Source organism: Corvus moneduloides, chromosome 10 (assembly GCF_009650955.1).
Source record: "Corvus moneduloides isolate bCorMon1 chromosome 10, bCorMon1.pri, whole genome shotgun sequence".
Taxonomy (NCBI): Eukaryota; Metazoa; Chordata; class Aves; order Passeriformes; family Corvidae; genus Corvus; species Corvus moneduloides.
The window spans coordinates 4691666-4714711 of NC_045485.1; the positions used below are offsets into that span (position 1 = coordinate 4691666).

Here is a 23046-nt window from a genome sequence, read left to right on the forward strand (position 1 = left end):
TTGATGAGGCCAGGTAGACTGCAGTGAGGAGTTTATCAGGTTGACTCTCAAGTTAAATAATTTCTACAATTTTTTGCTTAGAGGAAGAGTTTCTTTGCCCCTCCCGAGTCATTCAGGATGCTTGCCAAAAGCAAGGGTTTTGGTACCTGGAAGTCCCCGTGTAACCTGAATGTCGGCAGTTCCTGAAAGAATGCAAGAGGTTTAGAATACACCTGGACAAATGATATGAAAATCTGCTAAATGCAAAGGCCTTCTTCAGCTGTTTGGATTGCTGTGCTTCCTTCTGTTGAATGTGCTCTGCGAAGTTCCCAGTGTGCGCCCTGTCGTCAGAAAGGTGTTTCTGCCAGTTAGTTAAAGCAATGTCGTTTGCAGATCTCTAAGGCCCCATCTGCTGTGAAAAATCACGCCAAAGCTCTGTCACCATGGAGAAATAAACAAGTGTCATCCATTTTACAGTGAGGTAAGTAAAAGACACGAGGTGGTCATGTGGTTATTCAAAATACTACATGTCAGCATCAACACTCATAAAGGATGGGGAGGTTCTTAATGTGTGTTCCCTCCTCTGGGCCCTGGGACATGCTGCTTGACAGCCCAGAGGACAAGGACAGCAGACAGTGCAATGGCTCTGGTAGCAACTGTGAGAAATTTCTTACCTAATGATCTCACTGCAGTGAACCCAAAACTCTGTCTATAATCACTGAAAGTCTGAAAACATCTGTGAGCATCTCGGCCTCCACAAGAATACAGAAAGGATTTTGACAGAGCAGCATTCAATGTTCACGTGTCCTGCTTACAGCTGTGTCACCGGGCATAGGTGTACATTGCTCTGGTCTCAGAAAGTTCAACATGAAGGACTTCAGTGATGCACTCCTCGTGCACGTGCCCCATTGCATGCAGCAGTGTCAGCTGGTGAGCACGAGGTGGCACAGCAGAGCAGCGGTAGCAGTCGGGGGAAGAGGAGAGGGCGGCAGCAGGGTGATGGGTAGGTCTGAATTTTCGGGTCCTGACTGTGTGTCTGGCAATTGCAGACTGTAACTTCCGATAACAGCATCCCTACTAAGTCCAGTTCTCTCATAGAATGCCTGACTCTTTAGTATTGCCTAGGCAGCAGCTCAGTCATTTCATCTGCAGATTCCCTAGAGTTTATGAGAGAATATCAGTTCAGTCCTTACTGGCATTATTAAACTACTCTGTTCCTAAGCTGGTCCTCTTTTATGATGAAGTTTTCATGACATCTCCACTCTACCTGCAAATTAAAACTGAAAGACTCAGTGATGTTCCAACTCTCAGTTCCTTCCTCCTACAATCACATTTGATGGTTTTTCTTTTTTTTTTTTTATGGTGTGACTTTTTCTTTTATCAGTTGAATTTCTAAGCCTCATTGTAGGTACTTTGAACACTGGGCCTTTAAGGCCAAAAGGGATGTTTTGCAAATGTGCCTAAGGAAATCTGTTTAAAAAATATTTGATGTATCCTTTGCTAGAGAGAAGAGTGTCTTGGGAGTTATTAATGTCAGGAGCAAGTTAGAATGTAGGACCACTGTCCCCTTAAGGGTCTGGGATGCAGAATCCTGCATTGTAAGATTTCTCCTTCTCTCATCTGGGCAAAGCCTGTTATGTCAGCCTTAGAATCAAGAATGATTGGATGAGTGAAGTTGACCATGTATCTGATGGAAGATGGGGCTAATATGGGCTCTCCAAGCTAGGGGAAAAGGCTGCTTGATTGCAGTTGAGGAGGAGCAGGAGAAGCTGATTCTAAGTCAAGAACTGGAAGCTTAATAACAACATCAGTTAAGAGATGAATAAAGATTCAGTGCCCCCCACCTCTGCCCCACCACCACCACCCACCCAAAAAAAAAAAAAAAAAAAAAAAAAGCTGTTTAACTTAAGTAGACACTGGGAATGGGAAATTGAGGCAGGCCCTTGCAAGAGCTGTTTCTACCATGGGGGAATGCCCTGAAGCATTCTTTGTCTAGCCTGGCCACTGAACTGCTGTGACCTTGATGCCAAGGTTATTTAATAGCTCTGCTATCATGCAGAGCTAATTGCTCTGGCTGGTTGTGTAGATTGACAGTTAGCTGGGAATTTTATGATGGAATGATTTTCAGATGGGGAATATACTGCTTTTCAAAAGTTTAAATATTATTTGTGAAAACTTGGTTTTACTGGAACAATAAAAAAGTGCTCCCAGGAAAACAGGAAAATGCGTCACTACCGAGAAGATTTTACAGTAGAACAGAATTGATCATAATCAGCATGCACAGAACAGGCAGATATTCTGTCTTAATGGTCTGCCATGGAGATATTCAGAAACTCCCTTCCCATAAAAAAGTATTGTTTTAAAAACTAATCACAAATTGGCCTGATTTTTTTAAAAATTGAGGGGTTTTATTTTCCAGTCACTTCAGTTTCAGGGTGTGTATCATTTCAGAACAGCATCTTGAGCACACTTCTGCGTGCTAACAAAAATAAGTACTGGGATTTCTATTCAGAAACACATTTTGTAGGAAATTCCCAATACTACTGGCAGTAGTGGGTTGGACTTCAATCCTGCTGAAGACTGACCACCCACATAGAAATACTGCAGCCGTGCTGGTGCCCTGTGAGCTCAGAGGATCTCTGTGCGAGGGCCAGAGGACCTTGATGCTGTAATATTATATCTCTGAACACTGTGCAGTTTTGTTTGCTTGTGGAACTCAAATTCTCAGTCTGGGTCAGAACGAGCTTTAGACAGGGAAAAAATCTACTGCATATTCCCTATCCTTCTCCAGCCCTTATATGCCACTCCAGAGGTTTTAAGAAGCCAAAGCAGTGTTTTCTAGGTAGAATAGATGTTCCTCCATGGCTCAAAGGCCAGGACTGTTCTACAGATTTGCAATGGCACAGTTATGCACAGATCAGCACCTGGGGTGTGACCTGACAAACAGTAATGCTGCCAGAAGTCACTTGTGCATAAAAACCGACTTGTCACTCCCAGGTAATCAAGAAGTTATACTGTAAAAACCTTTTTTTGCTGTTATAAGCTGTATCTGCCTTGGAATGCTGTGCCAGCATAATATACTGCATGACATTATAATACATGATACCTGTGCTGACAAAGCATTCTGGTTGTGGACCTAGCCTAACTTGCAGCTCCTGCTTTCCTGAGCTACACAACAGAAGAGGCACGGAAAGAAAATAAAGACAGAGCCCCTTTAACTGCTTCTTGCTGGAGAAACAGTCATATAGCAGTAATGTGGTCCTTGGTTGTTCTGTAGTTCTGAACAGTTTGTGTCTGACCCCATAACTAGGTGACAAACTGTAAATGTTAGACCACTCTAGCCACTCTTCCCTGCTTTTCTGAACTGCATCATGTGCGGTTTATCAGAAAACAGTGGTTTTTTCTTCCTTCATGACTACGTTCTTTCTGTAAAACTTAGTGTGACTTCAGACCCATCCTAAAAAATTTCCGAGCAGAAAATGAGTTAGATGAAATATTTTATGAGCATGTGAACAAATGAAATTATCAGAATGTGATAAAATAACTGATGCATTGTATAGAAATTTCTCTTCCTTTTTTCTTCATCACAAGTGACTTGAATTACTTCCTTCTGAAATGCTATCTGTGAGAGAAATAGTGTGTGAGCTTTGTTGTGCTTTCATAAATACCCAACAATCCCTGCAAGTTAAAATATCATCACATGCTTACTGCACTTGATTATGGGGGCAGGGACTGGCCATCAGAATTTGTCTGTAACCTCTAATTCCAAACAAAGTTTGCTGTTTTGCTTTCTGCAGCTTGTTGCCGTCCTCATTGTCTGCTTCACAGCTCGCGTTCAACCTCTGAGTCAAGGTCACTGTCAGTCTGAAAATCAATTTTCCATGCCTCCATTATGCCTCCCTCAACCTTATTTCTTTTCTTATCTCTCTCGCTGAAAGATCTGCCTATACAGCTATGGCTGAAGCATGGGACAAGTTCACATGTGCAAAATCTTAACCAAATAGGAAGTCTATAATAAAATAATCTGTAAATAATCTCTTCCCCAGCTATCACGAGCCTTTCAGATTATTTATATTGGATAGTCATTTAAATCTTGTCAGTGCTGCATTGTGCTGCCGTTGATTGAAATGGTAATGAATGCAATACAGTCTCTCAAATGGCTCAGTTTTTTAAAAAATGCATCATTTACAGGCAGTTAGCAGTGTTACAATCGCATCTGGCTCATCGATTGCCAAGTACAAGCTGGCTGTGTCTGCAGGGCACACTCAGTCTGGGTTGCAATGAACCCTGTGTCATCTTTGTGTTGCACATCTATGGTATATTTGCTGACTTGCTAAAGTTAGGGTCAGCAGACAAGCTCCCAGCAACCAATAGTAAGTAGCAAACTGCTCTAAGTATGTTCGCAATTAATTTTCCTGCGCTAACACTTTTTCTTTTGCTGGTACAGCCCACTATCCTACAAGTCACTGCACTGCTCTTTGACTCAAAATTCTCTGTCTGTTCTCATATCCAGGCTGTGTCTGCATCTGTTTTATTCTGTGCATAAAATCTTTCTATCCATATGTCTAAGGCTGTAACTCATGTTCTGTTTACTTCTAAGGTATCAAAATGTCCCTTTCCTCTGGCCTTGATAAGCACAGTCCTGCCTGTTCATATCTACTCAGAATATTGTCATTTGAAATCAGTATTTTTCTGTCTGGTTATGCAAACCCAAATACATGTTGCTTTGTATATTTTCCCTCATTTATGTTACTCTGTAACATCCATGATTTGGTGGTTGACACCCCTTCCAAGGCTTCTGAGGGCCAATCTCTGCCTGTCAGTTGTATCCTAGTCTACTACTTAAATACTGATTCTTATTTATGATTAGTTGACAATTAGAGTCTGCACTGTCTCCTTGTTACGCCTCCAATGAAGAAATGTCATGTTTTGTTCTGTGGGGCTTCTTGTGTTTGGAAGTCCATTCCTAAAAGTATGAAAACCCTGATGACACTTCTATTTCTGCAGGGCCAACGGGTACTCTCATTTTCCTTGTACTGTTCCATCCGCATGTATCTATCTACAGGTGTTTGTGTTGCACTGTCATTTCTAGACATCATTTCAAGCCCTTTGGAGTACAGCCCCAAAACTTGATCCTGATTTATACAGCACTTAACATGTGGGGAGGAGGAGGGTAAAGGGGTAGGAAATCAGAGGTCTGGAATATGTGGTCGTGGCAGCAACAGAAATGGTTACATAATCTTTATTCTTTGCTCCTGCAAAACTGAAATTGCAATTGACTTTTTCCTGAATGTTTTCTATGGTCAACTTGGTGCTAGAGCTTAAAAAATCCTGCTCATTTTTACCTCTTTAGTGTATTTATAAGGCTCATTGTGTGTTTTGGTAGTAAAAAACCGTTATATAGATCTGTATAAGTTTTTGCTAAGCTTCACTGTAATGGAAATCTACATGAAGCAGTGATGTGACACACAGGAAAACAAGCCTTATTTTCCATCTGGAACAACTCCAGATGTAAAATGAACGCTTCCACTCTTGGGAAGAAATTAATATCACTTTGTCCTATTGAAGAAGGCCGGACAGCAATAATAAATAGAGCTAGAGAGAAATTGCCAAATTTTACATAAAAATTTATTGGCTTCATTTTGAGCCATGATAAAGTAAGACAAATCCTGTACTTCTTCTGCCATAAAATGTGCTGGGTCATGCAGAGTTTAAACCTAAAGAGGTAAAAATAAAATGGAACCATTTCCAGTACAGACCTTCGGCTGACTTGTCGACCCTTTAGCAGAGGAGTAAGATTGGCTGGGACAGCCTCTCATACCAGGGAAGGAATGTTTTTTTCCAGAAACTTGTGAGCAGGGCTCAGTCTCTACCAGAACCCCTCAGTCTGACAGAATGGGAAGGCATGCAAAGGTATCAGCAGCTGCTTGGTGCCACGGTCACAAGCACCAGTTCTTGGGTGAGGTCTAAAAGTTCATCTGTCTCTCTAGTGTCAGTTCAGGAGTTTTCTGTGCCACCCTTGAGAGGAGATTGTGCCTGCCTGTGTTTGGAGGTTGTGGAGTCCTCCTGAAGAGGCTTCTTGACATGCTAATCTTTTCCAAAGAAGACAACCATACTATTAGAGAAAATTACACTCTCAGAGGGAGTTATTAGCAGACAAAAAAGCCTTGGTAACGAAGTTCTTTTTTTGCAGGTGCTTGATTCACACATTGTAAGAAAGGCAGACCAAGGAAGCCATCCATGCCTCTGGGGCTTTCAAAACTGTTGTGGTGTTTAAAGAGCAATTCTCTAAAAATGCCTCACTGGAAGTAAAGCTGAAGAGATCAGGTGGATTCGTTAGATGGTGATATCTGGTCCGGGCAGCCCAGGTTTGAAGTTTAGTGGCAGGTCTCCAAATTACGGTACCATCTAAACCAGTAAAAATTTGGCTCTGAGGGAAATACTGCTGTCATCAGATCCTTGACCTCTGTCTATGGTGCTCTGGAGAGAGCGCCTGTCCCAGCATGTGGGTTTGGATCCAGGCAGGGTAACAAGCAGTACCCGAGGAGAGGCAGAATTGGGACACATACTGTATGACACCATCAGACCAACCTGGCTGAAGTTTGTTCAGCTTCACTGGCACTGCTGAGAGCTCCTGGTTCTTTACCAGCCAGGGCAGCCTTGGCAGCTGGGCTTTATCTTTTTGGTCTTCAGCAAAGTCAGGCACTGAGGACCTTACTGTGTAGTTTTCCTTTGCACTCCTGCCACTTTAATTTGTTTCACTTGCAACAGGAATATTTTCTTCAGTTGACCTTCCCTCACCTGGTAACTGTGTTTCTAACCATAATTCACATCTTTGACCTGCTAACAAAGAGCCAACACATTAAAAATGCATGAGACCCTTGCGAGGGGGGCAGCTGAATGGCTGCATTAGCACCGAGGCTGAATTATTGATAGAAAGGGTGACTTTTACTTTCCTTTTAGCTATTGAATAATAGATTAAAAGCTGCACAATAAGATTATTTTCATTACTCACGTAAATTACTTGTTCAGTTAAGAAGAGTGAGGAGAACAAATGAAAAGCACCCTGGGGTGGCAAATACATTAGACTTAAAATTTCTGTGTTCCAGAGTATTTATTAATTTTAGATGCATTTTCAAATAAGTGTTTTGATTTAAAAGAAGTAATAAGGAATGTTTAGTAAAGTTTAGGAGATAGGAATAGACTTTTTTTATGATACTCTCAGTGAAATTTATGAACAGAGAACAACTAACATGTTCTGTATTAGCTGGTGCCTGTGCTAACCCAAATAAGAAGTGTTATTTAACAGTTGAAATTACCAGACTGACTAATACCTGGTCTTCAGAATTATTATATTATGGAATCCCTCAGTTTTCCTATGTGTGGTATGCCACACTGAGCTGTCACCATCTATGTAGTCCTAGAGAAATAATAACTTCGTTTGGTTTTGTTTTTCCTATTTAGTTTAGTCACAGTAAAAATATTGCCTATTAAATCTTTTCAGGGACTAGTAATCTGTTTGGCTTTCTATACAGCCTTTGGCCCTCAGATCTCCTGGCTGGTTATTACTGTGGCCAGCAAGGATCCTGCTGCAGATTTCTGTTAGTCAGTCAACAGCATTCTTGCAGAAGCTATTAGATGCCATGGTTGCCCGCAATTTTGAGTAGACAGTTGCTTCTGCATTTCCACTTGTGCTACCCTCCTGTAGGGCTGGATGATGTTGGCTTTTAACTGGACGGCTCCTCTCCTATCTGCTTTGAAACCATTTCAGCACAGACTCAACAAGTATCTGGTAGGCTGGCTGGGCAGTTTTCTACTTATATCCCTATGGCAACAATTTGAAAAAGAGGAAGAAAGAGCAAATTTCCTTTAACTGAAATAATGAAAAATAATTTATTACAGCCTGTAAAGAAAAGTGGGACTTTCAAAATAATTCGTGTCCATTCTTCTGCTTGTATTTTCTTAGCCAAAGAACCAAAAGTAACACAAAAGTAAAAATACCGGTATTGCTTCATAAAAGTACCACAAAATGTTGTGGTGTAGTCATGTTAGGTACTGATTTAGAACCCACTCATATAGCTGAAAAAATCCCATGGATTTGTGACAGCCTCTGCAACATAAGTTGATGGCAGGCATTCCATTAAATACAGAAATCAGGATTGGATTTATGTGGAATTGTGCCTGTTAGCAGCCACAAAGGGTAGTTTTCTTACAAACCCCTAGCTGATAAAGAATAAATAATTCCACTGCACCTCTCAATGCAACCTTCCTGGATGACAGCCTCAACTATCCAACTTCAATCCCCACACATTTTCAGCTCATGAGTTCTCTAGAGGGATGGGAGGATTTGGTGAATTTTGTGATGCTGAAGACTGCCTGGTAAGAAGAGAAGGAAGGCAGTGTGAGTTCACCGTGAGTAGGCTACTGAGTCACTATCCAAGGGTAAAACAGAAATATGTACCACTGACCTACTTAGTGTTGAAAGTCTCCATATTCCATTATTGATGAACTGATCTACTTAATGCCCTCCTTGTTGCCTGCAGTTAGCTCAATAGCAGGATGGTTTTGACTATTCCTCCATTTCTTTTCTTCATGTAATTAGAATTTCCCTGTTTTATAGCCTGATAGTCTGACCCAATGGAATATGTAGAGCTGAAATATATAGGCTGAGTCAGAATTTTGGATCTGCTTTTAAAAGCTAAATTTAGGCACACAAGGCTGTAAATTTAAGTGTTCGTGGTCTGATAAGGCCTATAAGAAAAAGCACTGATTGTGCCAAAGTCTTTGACTGCTTTAAGCTTGCAGTTCAGAACTGATCCACTTTGGCAGTTGTTTTTTGAAAGACAGTTTCTGCAGGATTCTAAAGTATTGGCAATGTATTTTTGCCCTTTTTATGTACTGTTAGTCAAACTCCAGCAACAGATCAGGCCATGATCTGTTCAGATCAACAGATCATTGTTAAAGAAACTCAGTTGCCTCTGAAAGGATAAAAAGGCAAATATTCTAAGAATTTCTCATTTTTAGCATATTTTAAAAAGATCTATTTTGAAAACTTGCTTAGGTTCAGTGTATGTCAAACACATGACGAGGGAGATGAATATAAATTACATCTTAACTAGTATAAGTGACTCTCTTCACATTGCTGAAGGAGGTGATTTTAATTTTGGAAGTGAACTTCTTTTTTTAACTGTGAGGCTGTGAATCTGATAAATGTAGCTGTCAGCCATGCGTGGGGTGGGAAGGAAAGGAGAAGGAAGTCTTCCTGTGCTATGTTTAGCAATGTTCATGACATTAATACAGCAATTGTCCTGGGCTGTAGTAAGTTCTGTAAGTTTTATGATGCTGTTATTTAGAACTGCCTGTATGATTTTATGGGTTTTATGCAATAGAAGTCTCTTAGAGAAAAAAAAAGGAAGAAAAAGCAGTGAGTCAGTCTAGGATGTGCCTTGATAAACACCTCGGGGTAGGCAAAGTGCAAATGCCCAAATTACTTCCTTCGGGCTTTGTAACCTCTAGGTTCCTGCCAAATTTAATTGTTTGCATTGCCAGTGATGGGGTACAACAGATGACAAGGGCTGTGAACAGTGGGGCAGACTTTGTGCTGAGAGATGAGCTCATTTCCCTTCCTCTTGAAGAGAAATGAGTGCCTCCTTCAGACTGCGGTAGTCCTGAGTGCTACAGAAGTTAAGCCATCCTTGGCTTTTCTGCCAGCTGAAAACCTCATTTTAAGTTAGTTATTCTGCAAACTCTTCTGTGGTTTAACATACTTCTCTTGAGACACCATGAGCTTTCTTCTAATGCTACACGGTTAAACACACCATTTCGGTGGCAAGTCTGGCAGGTTTTTGGTCAACAGTTATTACCAGGAGTCTGGTATTGTAGCAACAGGTCTTGGATCCAGGCAGACTTGCTTGGATAAAAATGAAGAACATGCAAGGTACTACGAGGGTTACTGGTTCTGCTCTAAAAGCAGTCTTAGCCTGGTGGGGAACTAAAAGATAGGAGCACAAGTCAGCTGAGTTTTCTTCAGGAACACTCGAACTATGCCCAGCACTGCACCAAATGGAGAAGACAGTATTTCTGTGTCATCTTTGCATTCCTCTTTTTCAGTCATCAGTGTAGGCTGCTCTGTGGTCTCTTGTTTCAGACCCTATAGAGTTGCTCTGCCAACTGGAAATTGGCCAATATGAATGTGTGACACAGAGATGTTGCCAAAGTTTGATTATACTGTTGAATGCTTTTTCCTAGCCACCCAAGTATTCCCTTTCCACACCGGCAGTCTTGAAGAGAGGATCCAGTGGATTTATGGTCCTTAATCAATCCTAAGAATCTGTCCTGTCACTTACTATCACCTTTACCATCAGTTAATGTTGTTCACCCAGTGCTTTGTAAGAAAATATCGAATCACTGACCTGTTTTCATCTCATAACCCAGCACAGGCTGTTTTGTAGCCCTTCCCCCCAAGTCCAAAAATTAGGACACGTTGTATTGTAAACTTGCATGTCCATTAAACGATGTGAATATAGAATGGGTTGGAGTATCTGGCAAATTAGGTCCAAGGGTTCCCAGTTGCAACACAATCAGCTGAATATGGCATTCTTCTTGCTCCTGACCTTCTGGGGAAGGAAACTCTACGTGATAAAGCAGAGTACTTACACAGTTATAATTTATGTTTAGTAAGCATTTGTATTCTTGCAGATGAATCAGCTAAAAAGCCGTACAGTGTAAAAGCCTAGATCTATGCAGTATGCAAGCATCCTGTTTTATTTAAAAGATGAAAAGTGGCTACTTAGACATCATAACTGAATAATGTGTCTTATTTCAAGTTTCCATTTGCATCCTCTTCAGAAAGTCACTTAAGAGGTTAAAAGGACAGTAAGTTTTCTATATTTTATGGCTAAAATTTCCAATAAAAACTTTGAGAATAAAGAAGAGAAAGCGATATCATATGACACCTCGGTTCCACTAGTATGTAGCTTACTGCAATTCCTTCATATGTCAGAAATAGTGTGGCAGCAGAACCAGGGCAGTGATTGTCCCCCTGTGCTGGGCACTGCTAAGGCACCTCGATTCCTGTGTTCAGTATTGGACTTCTCACAACAAGAAAGACATTGAGGAGCTGGAGTGAGTCCAGAGAAGGGAACAGAGCTGGGGAAGGGGAAGAAGCACCAGTCTGATGAAGAGCAGCTGAGGGGGGCTCAGCCAGGAGAAAAGCAGGTGCAGGGAGGACCTTCTTGCTCTCCACAACTCCCTGACAGGAGTCTATTTCTGTCTGTCATATCTGTCTGATCATAACTCTCTCTCTCTTCCTCTCTCGTTTATGAGAACAGAAATATTCAAGAGTACTCAGAAGTACTCTTGAATTATGGAAGGTGTGAGTTCAGCCTTGTGAATTACTACGAAGAATTTCCAGAATCTTGTAATTTCTGTTTATTTGTTTTGCTACAAATTGAGTCTAAGCCTTCATGCTTTGCTATTCTTTGAAGTGAACCTCATTGATATGAAAGATGTTTTCCAAACTTGGAACTGTGATAAAACACAAATATTTTGGTTTTAGTTAGCTCCCAAGGCACAAAACACACAAGACTTTGAGAAATCAGTGAAGGACTAAATGCAGTGTGCTTCATACTCTTAGGTGTTTATGTTCATGGAAGTGCAGTTAAGAAATAATGCCAAGTTATAAACTGATTCAGAGTTGCCACCTTAGAAGTATTTGACGTTTTAAGAGACTGTGTTTGAAGAAAAGCCTGACCTTTAGGCAAAATCAGATCTGTTGTTAGGCAGCATTGATTAGTTTGTGCTTTTCCCTATCACTGGGCTGGTCTTCAGCACGGTTCAGTAGAAGGGAGTTTAGCCTATTGCCAATAACAATTTTAAATGTTCAAACTTTCAAGAAGGGAGATCAAACAGTGGTCACAGGAAAGTAGAACTAAGTTTTCTTAAAGAAGCAGAAGTAGCACCACTGCCCAGTAAATAACCCAATGGAGAAATCTCTACTTCTCAGTTAAACCTGGGGAAGTTACTAGTTCTGCCAATTAATGAAAGGGAAATTTGAGAACATTCCTGAAATATCGGTGAATTGTTCTAATAATGGGACATTACCCATGATCTTGTCAATACTTCAATATGGGAACTGCACAAGTGGAAATGTGAAGAAAAAAAATTAAAGTTACAGGGATGAACTTTTCTGACTTTTTGGATGAACACACATTCTTTTATTCTCTCTGAAATGGATTTTTCAGGTATGCCTCAAAAACACAAATAACTCTTCTGTGTGTCAATAACTTAGTAGATTTTTCAGTTGATTATGCTGCTTTGGATATTTATGTTACTGTAGACTAAGTAACTAGTTCCTGTAAAAAGTCAGAAATCTCCTGTCAGAAAGCACAGCAAAACAAGGTTTTCAGTATTTGTGTCACTTATTTTGTTAATAGTTAGGTCTTACCTGACTTAAGGTTTTTTTCCTGCGTGCTAGAGAAAACAGTCTTTACGGTAGGATTTTTTTCCACCTATGAAGTGATTTGTACTGGGCCATCATTCATCACTGTATTGGGCTCGCTTTAAATTTTTGTGCCTTCAGTTATAGCACTCAGTGGATTGCTGTGTGATACACTGAGTGATAAATTGCTGCTAGGGGAAGTTTATTGATCTCTATGCTGTGGATGACTGCCATATCATTAGGTAACAGAATACTTCCTATGGATTTCCTGAGCTCATTAAATAAAATCAGGATTGAGACAGCAATGCCTCTGGTCAGGTTGAAGGTGAGGCACTCTCTCTGCTTCAAGGCAAAGAGACACAGTTAAGAGGAGAGCAGGTGCACCAGTAGCAGCAGAATATGGTCTGTAAGTCCATTCCTGGGAGACCTTCCTGAAGTCTTGTGGCTTGGTGTCCAAACAACATCCAAGCAAAGGCAGAGGGAGGTGGATAACAAACTGTTCTCTCTGCAGCCTCTTTCATTGGAGCAGGAGAGGCCTTCAGGTCTATGTCTCTTCCCTTCCCTGCAGAAAGGAACCAGGGCGGGGAGAGGTGAAAGAGGAGGCAGAAGCAGGGCAGTAGCACAGGATTGTGAAGGGGTTGAGTCTGATGAATAGAAGGAAGAAAATTTGGCATCGTATCCTGATGGAGAATGCTCAGGGTCTACGATTGCCTAAAGGCACTTTGTTTAAAAAAGACAGCTTTTCTGAACTGGTTTGTTACAGAGCACTGAGGAAGCCAGTCTAAAACATATTTAGGAATCTTGTCCCTTTTTTTACTTAACAATAGTTTGGTGCCATAGAGGTGCAAATAATCTCATCTATTCTAAATACATACTCTCCCAACTTCTCTTAATTTTAAATATCTTTTTAATAGCATTTTTCAAAAGCTTCATGAGTAATTAAGAAAAACAATAAAAGAAGGTCAGTGGTAGTTTACTAACCCACTAATTCTTGTAACTCAACATTAGGAGGTGGCAGTCCATTGCTGACAATGCTACCCTTGTCTCTGTCCTTCTAGGCAGAGAACCAGAACACATTTCCCAGCTAATTGGCAGCTATGTGAAGCATTCACTCTTTCAAGACATGTAGCATCCCATCAGAAATCCCAGTGACTAACAGTGCAGTTATTAATAGAACCAGCCAGTGATGAAACAATTGGGCTGCTTGGAGCACTGCGATTCCTGGGCCAGAGTCCGTGCCCGCTCTATGCCACAGGCAGGCCAGCATGGAGAGCGATGGGACGGCTGGGCACTGAAGCAGAGTGTGCACAGGGAATGTGAAAGGACAGTGCACGGCCTGTGCTCTGTAGGGAACAATGCTGACCAGCAAACCACTGCGTGGAGCCAGAGGGGACCGGTGGATTTGAAGTTAATGCTCCATGATCCGTGGGTTGAGGATTAAGCAGACTGCGCACACAGGGCTGGCTAAGGTGCCTCACAATGTAAATGCGTGGGAACGTGCTGTGTCTGGTGTTCTCCCAGAACATTGGCTTGTGGTTCTTAGCTGCTCTAGCAGGCCAGGCCAGATGGAAGCTCTTCCATGCAAAAAATGTTTGGTCCTACTGCAATACCCTCACAAAAGCCCATATTTCTTTGTTTTTATCACTATCCAGGTGTTCCCAGCCCACTGAAAAGCCCAAATCATGGAGAGCTGTCAGCAGTTGAAGAAATCTATGGAACCTAAAAACAGATGTTTTGTTGTCTGAGGAGGACCAGCTGTTTTATGCACTGTGTGTATATCCTGGGCATACACAGGGAAGAGGTATGTGACCTTGAGAAGTCTAACAAAATAAATGCCTGTAGCCAAATGGTGGTGCTTAGATTGTTGCCAATGTTTCAGTGGTAGCTTTCCCAGCTACCAGTACTTCATAAAAATCTTCACTGCCTTTTTTAAGACTATACAGGTTGCAACCTTCCTTTAACTTCCTGCCTTAGTCAGCTCAGCTCAGCTCAGCACAGGTCTGGCCACCACCTCAATTTCCAAATTCAGTCAGTGGCCTCCTGGTTTGCCAAAAGGGCCAGCTGGTGTACAGCGTGCATCCTGCCCAAGCCAAGTGGCGCTAGCTTGCAGGGGGACAGTGTTTCTCCCTTTGCTGATTGCTCACTACTGGCTTGCCTGGTGCTCAGCACAGGTGAAGAGCAATCCAGCTGGGCTGTTTTTGTTGTCTCCTGCCCTTAATCCCCAAGCCTGTTCTGGGGGGCATTCGATACTTTTAGAAAAGTAACTTCACGGTGCAGTTCTACAGGAGACTGGTTGTACCTTACAAGAATTTATCTCCAAAGTTTGAAGTACATAAAATGGGTAAATGTAAGGATATATTATTCACTGTTGACTTTCAACATAAAGAATTTTGTGTTTCCTAGATGAAAATTTGTAATTATAGTCTATGTGCAGCCAGATGATTTATGTATGTTCATTTGTGTTGCCTCATTTTCCATTCCTTTTGATAGACTGCAAGGTATAGTATTAGATAAAGGAATGGAGAAACTGCAGTGTGGGTTCTTTTTAGGGTTGGGGTTTGTTTCTTTGTTTGGGGGGTATGTTGTGGGTCTTGTTTGTTTGTTTGTTTTCTTTTTGGGGTTGTTTGGTGTTTTGCCAGTGTGGGCAACTTGGAAGTTCAATTGTCTATCTGTAGATAATCCAAAACACATCTGAGGTCACTTTGCTACTCAGGATTAAGGCAATAATAGTATCCAATAATAGCTAATGCAATTATAGACTTTTCCATTTTCTCTTTATCAAATAAAGGGAGACAGCATACCTCCTGGCACAGGTCACATTTCAGTTCAGGGAAGAATGCTACCCTGCTGATCTGGGAAATAGAACACAGTGTGGCTCACATGAGCATATACGTGATGGCAGTAAGTGAAATTGATTTCTGAGGAAATCCCACAGGTACTGAGAGCGGTATCCTATCGGTTTCAATCAATAAAAATTGCTAATTGTGTTTACTGGTTGTTAGGCTAAAAATGAGATACAGAATTTGGCCTTACAAAAATACAGCTTCCCTACACCGCAGTTAGGGCACAGAGAGGAGCAGCAGGATGGGAACGGTGTTATGGTGGGCAGTGGTGACTGATAAGGGGTAGAACCAAGCTAGAAAGAAGAATCTTTTATTGGAAGGGGACTAGAAAGGTGGAACCTTTCTTTTATGATCATGAAATGTAGAATTTTTGAAAGTACACTGTAGAGCGGTGGTTTCCAGTTTGTGGTTCTGAGGTTAGTACTGGTCTATAAAATGTTAGACCATGGCTGATTGAAAAATTGAGGAAACAGAGTGAAAAAAAACTTTTCCCAAGAAAACAAACAAAAAAGTAGGAAAATGGGAGTAAAGTATAAACAATAAATATTTAGAATAAATTTTATTCAGTTAAATGAAAGTTGCCTGGGCTCTGGATTTCTTTTCAAAGCCTGCTTTGTATTTGGATTATTTTTTAATATTTAATACTTAAATGGCCCTTTAATTGAGTAAGTTTGCAACATGCTGCAAGAGACACTAGTCTTACTTTAGAAACAGTGAGCTGTCCTGGCATTTTATATTTGCACAGGTGGAGGGCTATTTTATTGAACCACTGGGGGTCAAGGGTATTACAGTTTCTGGAGAGACTGGTGGGTACAGTATATTTATCTTTAATAATATAAAATCTAAAGTTCAGAGCAATAGACAGAAATCTTCCTTTTAAGTGTCTGTTCATATATTTGTATCTATAAAATCTCATAAAACCTTCACATTTCTATCATTCACATTATACAGCCCTCAGCAACAAATGTCATTGTTAAAATAATTTCATCCATTCTTAATTTATGTTTCAAGGGTTGCATTCAATCATACAGTTTAGCTGTCATCACCTTTCATAAACACTAATGGGAAAACTAACATACCTTTTCCTAATAGAAAAATTATTAATTAGTTTTATTGCATGATTTTAAATTAAAACAGCTTTTGAATTGGGGAAAAAAAAAAAACTGAGGGCATTTTTAAATTTGCCAGTATTATTCAAAATTTTACAGATTATAGTTGAAGAATACTTTCAAGAGATGAAATGATTCAAGTACTATCTTGTTATTGATTGAAGCTTTAAGAAATCTAGCTAAAAAAAAGCACCTTGCATTGCAACCCTGCTGTTTCCTGGCATCCTTTTGCTATTTCAGCAGCAAACTACTTCCAAAGACATAATCACTCTTGCCATCCCACCTAACCAGCCTTGCCCTGATCAGATGGACTCACTGTAAAAACACACAGTTGTTATTTGGGAAGCAACAAACCTGGGGGTTTTGCAGGATGTATTTTTTGGGTGGCTAGACCACCATCTTAATTATAAATGGGTTTCAGGGAGTTGGTTGCTATAGCAACAGTCTACTTAGTGCTTTTTCCAGAGCAAAACCCTACTTGCCTGTATGTTCAAGGGAAGACAGAATGGCTAAGGAAGGGAAATTGAGCTTTTATTTCTACAAGAGCCATAAATTGCAGCATCCTCTATTTTAAGTACACAGACGGAAGAGCTGCTCCTTTTCCTCAGTGTTTTTTCTGCTGCTGAGAAGCCCCATTGGATGTTTGTGTGAAATACAACCCTCCCTTATTTCAGAAATGCAACTGCACCAGGGTTAATTAAGGCTAACACCCAATCAGATTTTTCCTAAAAGTGCAGCTGAAAGCGGAGGGCACAATGTCTTTGAAAAGCTGGAGCTGTGAAAATTTCTGATGCAGTCTTTTGTCTAATGTCTCCTGCTGTAAATCAGGGTCCCTCTCCATCCTACTGAAGTCAGATAGAATTTCTCTTGCCATCAATTTCTCTGCAGCTCCCTGGTTGTGTATCACAGACCCAAAGCCACCTTGACTTGATTTTTTTCCCCTCTGTTGGCTGTGAGGTGGAGAAATATAACAAACAGGTTGGGGGATGTCAAAATTCCTTAATCCTGCCTGGCCATAGGTTGTGATCCTCCCACGTCCTTCAGTGATCGTCTGCACCTGTGCAGCATGAGCAACGCACAGAACACAAGGCTCAGTTCTGGGGAGTTAAGTAGAGCTTGGATGGCATTTGCAGGCATGGCACCGTGTGTGCTGGGCAAACATGTCTGCTCTCAGTGTGCTGAGCACTCTGTTTCCATTTTGTGCATAATCAATTACAACATGCTGCATGTTTGGAGTCTGTGGAGTCTGTACATTTCCTTTGCAGAATGAAAGAGGGAGAGGGAGAGGAGCCCATGACAGCAAAGGGCCAGGTTTAAATTATGGCTTTGCTTCTTTTATGTGGAACTCATTTCCCAGCTGTTCCCCACTGCTTCAGACCAGTGAGGTGGGGATGCAGGGAACTTAGGAGTCTAGGGAGAAAACTACCTGCCTGAAGAGGGGTTTCCAGGCTCTTGAGGGTGGGGAGAATTGTCTGGTAGGGGTGTCAGCTTCACAGGCATATGGGAAGGGGAAAAGGGTTTTGAAGTAGGTTCAGTCTCAAGAGGGAGCAGAAAGAACGTGAAGCATGTGATAGGGAAGAGTTGAGACTGTCTGGGGCAAGTTAGATGGAAAGTTGTCATGAAAGAAAAAATAAATCTATTTGGAAAGGAAAGTATTGCAGCTGGAGAAGACTAGTGAAGAGGAGATGGAGAAATACCCTTTCTTTGTTCTCTGTAAGACAAAAAGGACCTTCCTCTTTATGGATCTCCAGTAATCTTTCCTGTATCTTGACCTGCAGACTGACAGTTTCCCCTTGGATAATATAATCACCTCAAAGTGGAGGATAGCTGATTGTGGGAGGAGAGAAATTTATGGCTGTACTACCTTGGTATCACTTGTGTATTTGTCATCACTGGCCGACACTACTATTAATTGCCACAAGATCTTTAAAGCTTTCCTTGAGCAGGCCTGCCACATGCCTGTAGAGAGAAGCTCAGAATATTTCCTTACTCCACAGGAAAACCCTAACATACAGTACTTCTTTGTGTCTCTTTCTCCTGAGCTCTATTTCTGTCCAAGAACTCTGAATATCTTTCTCACCTTCAAATGTAAAAGAGATGCAGTCCCCATGATTTGAGTGACAGAAGAAACTTGCCACACCAGATATATACCTTCCAATCTTTCTGGAAGAACTGAGCAGTAGGAGAGTTTGCTTAAAACAGAACAGCCTTCCATAAGACCTGATGGGGAACTGTGTTCATTTTGGACATTTCATCAAAACAGTGCAGGCTCCCAGTGCTCCAGTGCTCATGACAAGTCCTTCATGCCTTTCACTGAATGGTTATTTTTTTCACTCTTAGTTTAGCCAGATTTAAAATTATCGGGGTTGGGGTTTTGGGTTTTCTTGTTGGATTTGAGTTGGTTTTGTTTGTTTGTTTGGTGGGGTTTTTTTAGACAAATACAGAAAATCTATTGATGCTGGGGATTTCTGTGCTTTCCATCTCCCTGAACTCTGTCTTCATTTACACAGAGACCCCAGACTTACATACTGAGGCATGGCCTCTGCCCTGATTCACAAAAGGTCTGTAATCTTCCCAGTGTTGCTAGACCACAAAAGGGACAGTGCCTGTTTTAGGAACAAACAGATGTCAGAAAAGGAGAAAATTCAAAAGGAATATTTTTGAAGTTTTGCAAAGCGTAACTGATAAGTGTAGCACAAAAGACAGGAGATTTTAAGAGTTGCCTTAAAGACATTAAACGATGAAAGGTTCATAACAGATATTAAAAGGCTTTGAAGTTCCCATGCTTAAGGGAGTTTGGAAAAGGGAGGGAGCATTAAACCCAGACATCCAGGAGGAGCCAAGGTCTATCTCAGAGAGTACTGATTGCCAGAAGACAGGAGATTGATTATTTCAGGTTTCAAAATTCTCCATTTGCCCTGTTTCTGACACTCCTTTTCCAAACACCTACTGCAGCCCCTTGGCAGAGTAAAATAGAGAGTTGTCTGGAGGCCTCTCTTTCTGCCCCTCTGCATTTTCTGATGGAGGAAATAGAACGAAATATTTTACATTTGAGATCCAAAAAGCTGAAGTCACCAGGCTCTTCATCCTACTCTTTTTTTACTTGCTGACTTGTGAGTATAAATGCCATCAGACTCTTACAGCCCATTCTCAGGGTGAGGATCTCCTTTGCATTCAGTTTCTCTGTATTCCAGAGGGGGCCGGATTCTCTCCTAGATGAAAGAAGAAGCCTGCTTTGGATACAAGGCTCTCACTTCCCCCTTCTTCCCACTCTTATGCCTTCCTGACCTGAAGTGAAGCAGGTTTTCTTCAGAATGGTAACAACTGATTCATTTGAACAAAAAGGGCCCAATTCCATGCAGATAATTTTGTAGCCAAACTTCTGTAGGCCAAATCTGACTTGTATTTTTGCACTTAAATCTCAGGCAAGACACAAAACCTCATACTGAGTTAGTGTGTTTGCATTCTGCCTTGACTTCTCCCCATTTCTCATACAGAGGCACTGTGGGTTTCATATATCCTCTCCCTCAGACCATGCTGCTGTTCTTTTCCTTTTTTCCCTCCATTGCCATCCCCTTTGAAACCTCAAATTCAGGGCTGAAGGAGACTGGGAGCCAACTTCTGCTCTCAGGGTTAAATCTGGGAATCATTCCCCTAGCTTCAAATTTATGCTGGTGCAGTGAAGATGAGAATTTAGCTTTCTGTACTGCTGTCAACAGGGGGAAAATAGAGTCCCTATAAGGCTGTATCCATGGAAACCATCCTGCTGCAATAGCGGGTAAAGCAGCAAATCAATTTCTTCAGTTTTAAAATAAACACATTATAGTGCATCTGGCATATAAGAGATTATCTGTGCTGATAACTGTGTGGAAAAATCCTCCTCTAGCAAGTACTCTGGAAAGAACATTTCCTCCTGATAGAATTCTGATTTTGGGTAGAATTAGCACTGATGACAAAGTACCATGAAGACAGTACAGTGAGACAGAGCCAAGTCCAGAAGCAACAACATTTAATGAAGGAGAAAATTGTTTAAATTTATCATTTAGCCCAAGTATCTGGGCACATGGTGACTAACATTCAAATGTATTCACAGAGGCAGTGACCTGTCACCTCTGTCTCCCTGCTCTTTGCTACCACATGTGACAAACAGTACATTTGTACTCTGTGATGCATTTGTCTGAGCAGGAGTAACAGGAGTGTGTGTGTGTGTGTGTATGGCCGGTGGGCTGTCAGATGAGATTTCAATATCCACTGCAACATGGTCTGGGCAGCTGACTTTACACAGGTGTATGTTTCAGAGCCAGAGGCGTTTACAGTGCAGAAGATGTGCTGGCTGTCTCTGTGCTGTATTCTTGTTGTGTTCCATCCTGTGCAGCTTGAGAGACCATCCCTTTACTGTGCCATGAAGGGAGCATGGAAATAGGAGGATTTCTTACACCAGACTTCAGAAGCTACCACACACTTTCCCTGCTGTGTGCACAGAGGTTCTGCCTTTATTTTTCCATCTGTTAAGGTATCTCTCTGACCATTTTGAGAAATAATACCCTGCTTGAGCATAAAACTGCCTATGTGCGGATGAGAGTTCATTCTGCTTTTCCTTTTTATCAAATCCAAATATTGCAGTCTGCCTTCTCTATACCTATCAGATAGAGAAATTACCTGTCTGAGAGAAGTACAACCTTATTTAAGAGAGAGGGAGTGAAGTTGAACCAGGAGGGAATAAAAAGCTTTACAGGAATTGCCTAGACTTGAGTAGCCCTTCAGTTAGTGATGATCAGATACACATTCCTCTGTCACTTCGCAGTGCCTTGGTTGTATTTTTTCTGCTTCTGAATCTCAGTTCCTTGATAACAGCAATCACATATGCAATGCTGTTTTCTTTTATCTACAGCTGCCCTATCTATTATAGCAATTCCTGTTTGATTGACAGTTATGTACTTTTTTCTGACCTGAGGGCAAGCTTATTGCAATGCACTCCTTTAAGGGCTATCACTGAAACACATCCAAAATCTTCAACTGGTGCATAATGTGGCAGTTCTGCATTTGAATGAAGTGAGCACATATTGTTGGGGGCACAAGAGGTTTTGTTGCTCTGCCACATCTACCAGTTAATGGAAGATGCAGTTCAAAACCCATTAAGTGGTGGAAATGGCTCAGTGGTCTGAAATGATGTTGTTTGCAGAGTGTTTTGTTCTACATGTGTCCAGCTGCTGTGACATCCAGTGTTGTCTGGTCAGTTCCAGATATTTTAAGAGTCAGGAAAAGACCTCCCAATGCACTGCTTGAGGACTGTGCTTCCTTTCTAAAGACGAAGTTTCCTGATGAAAAACATCTGGTTGAAAATCACGAATTTCTGTGCTTGTTTTCTATGATCCATGAAGGTACAGATCTAGGAATCCTCCCAGTACACAAGGGTTGGACTGAGTTCACTTAAGTCCTAACCTTTAGACACTGAAGAATGAAAATTATGGTTTTCATTGCAATTTTTTATCTGTAATTCCCACTTTCTACATAAGCCTTCCATATTCCCATGTGAGGATGCCTGGGGTTCCTTTACAGTCAGGGTTCAGATTCCTGGTGAGCTCAGATACAAGGCATTTGCAGATTTCTCTCTAAAAGGCCAGGGAAGGGAGAAATGGAAGAGGAGCTGTGACTGGCATTTCTTGTACCATTCTTCATCACAGTCCTGTGTCTGTTTGCCAGGGTAGTAAAGCCCAAGCGACCAGGCATGGCCCAGGGGAACCCTGCACACTCCTTGGAGCAGAGAGGATGGGCTTGTTTGTTACTATGGGTCCTGGGATATGTTGAGATGGGCTGACAAAACCTGGAGATTTTAATAACTTTTGATAAGGGATTTTCCTCTGCCCTGCAACCAATGGCAAGAAAGGTGACCTTCTTCCCACCTCCTTCAGGTCAGACCTGGGAGTCCATGGCAGGATCAGGGGCTGCGTTTGCTCTGAGGGACAAAGGAGGAGCCCCCTCTGGATCTGTCGCTTGTTTCACAGCTCCCAAGTGTGGCATTTTAGAGTATTCTTTGTGTATAAGCTCTTGCAGTTTGCACAATCATGTCCAGCGTAGGAGTGTTTCTCAGTGCTGTCTGTCTCCATGGAGTCGGAGGTGACACCGTGTTTGTACATTGCCTCTCTTGCACTACCACCCCCGTGATTAAGGCAAAGCTCCTGAGTCATCTTCACAAAGATTTAAAATTTCCAGCAAACCTGTAGGCCATCTGTTAATGTGGGCAGGCAAGAAAATATTGGGTAGGAAAACTCAATCACATGACAGTGTTTGTCCCCACAGCCAGTTCTTTTAACCATGGTAAATGACATTTTAACAATTGTCTAAATTCTTTTTCTGTAAAAAATTATAAGAAACAGCAACCCTGCTGTTAAATGATTCCTTAAAATGAGCCCAGTCCTCAAAGTCACTTTATGAATACATAAATCCCATCTATATTCTAAAATTTAATTCATTTTACTGTTTGAGAAACCTTTATCAAAAATCAGCAGTTCCCTGTTGGAAAAAAGCTTGAATTGTCTTTTCTCTGGGACTCAGGTGAAAGCGTGACCTGGTCCCATTCCTGCCATGGCAGGTATTATCAGTGTGGGCATGTGGTGGCACACAACAGCTGCCACTTGATACAATGCAAAGAGCGTGCCCCAAGCCCAGTAATGTC

General features: G+C 41.5%; 1 protein-coding gene across 2 annotated transcripts in view; it reads right to left on the reverse strand.

Moving 5' to 3' along the window:
• Positions 1-23046, reverse strand: part of AMER3 (APC membrane recruitment protein 3) — a 37132-nt gene that overhangs the window by 2447 nt on the left and 11639 nt on the right. Inside the window, exon 3 of one of the 2 annotated variants that reach the window (XM_032120082.1) lies at positions 20383-22599. The exons of the other annotated variant lie outside the window; for it this stretch is intronic. The gene's annotated coding sequence lies outside the window, so the exon portion shown is untranslated. Of the gene's footprint in view, positions 1-20382; positions 22600-23046 lie in introns of those variants that run through there. 2 annotated transcript variants of the gene reach the window in all.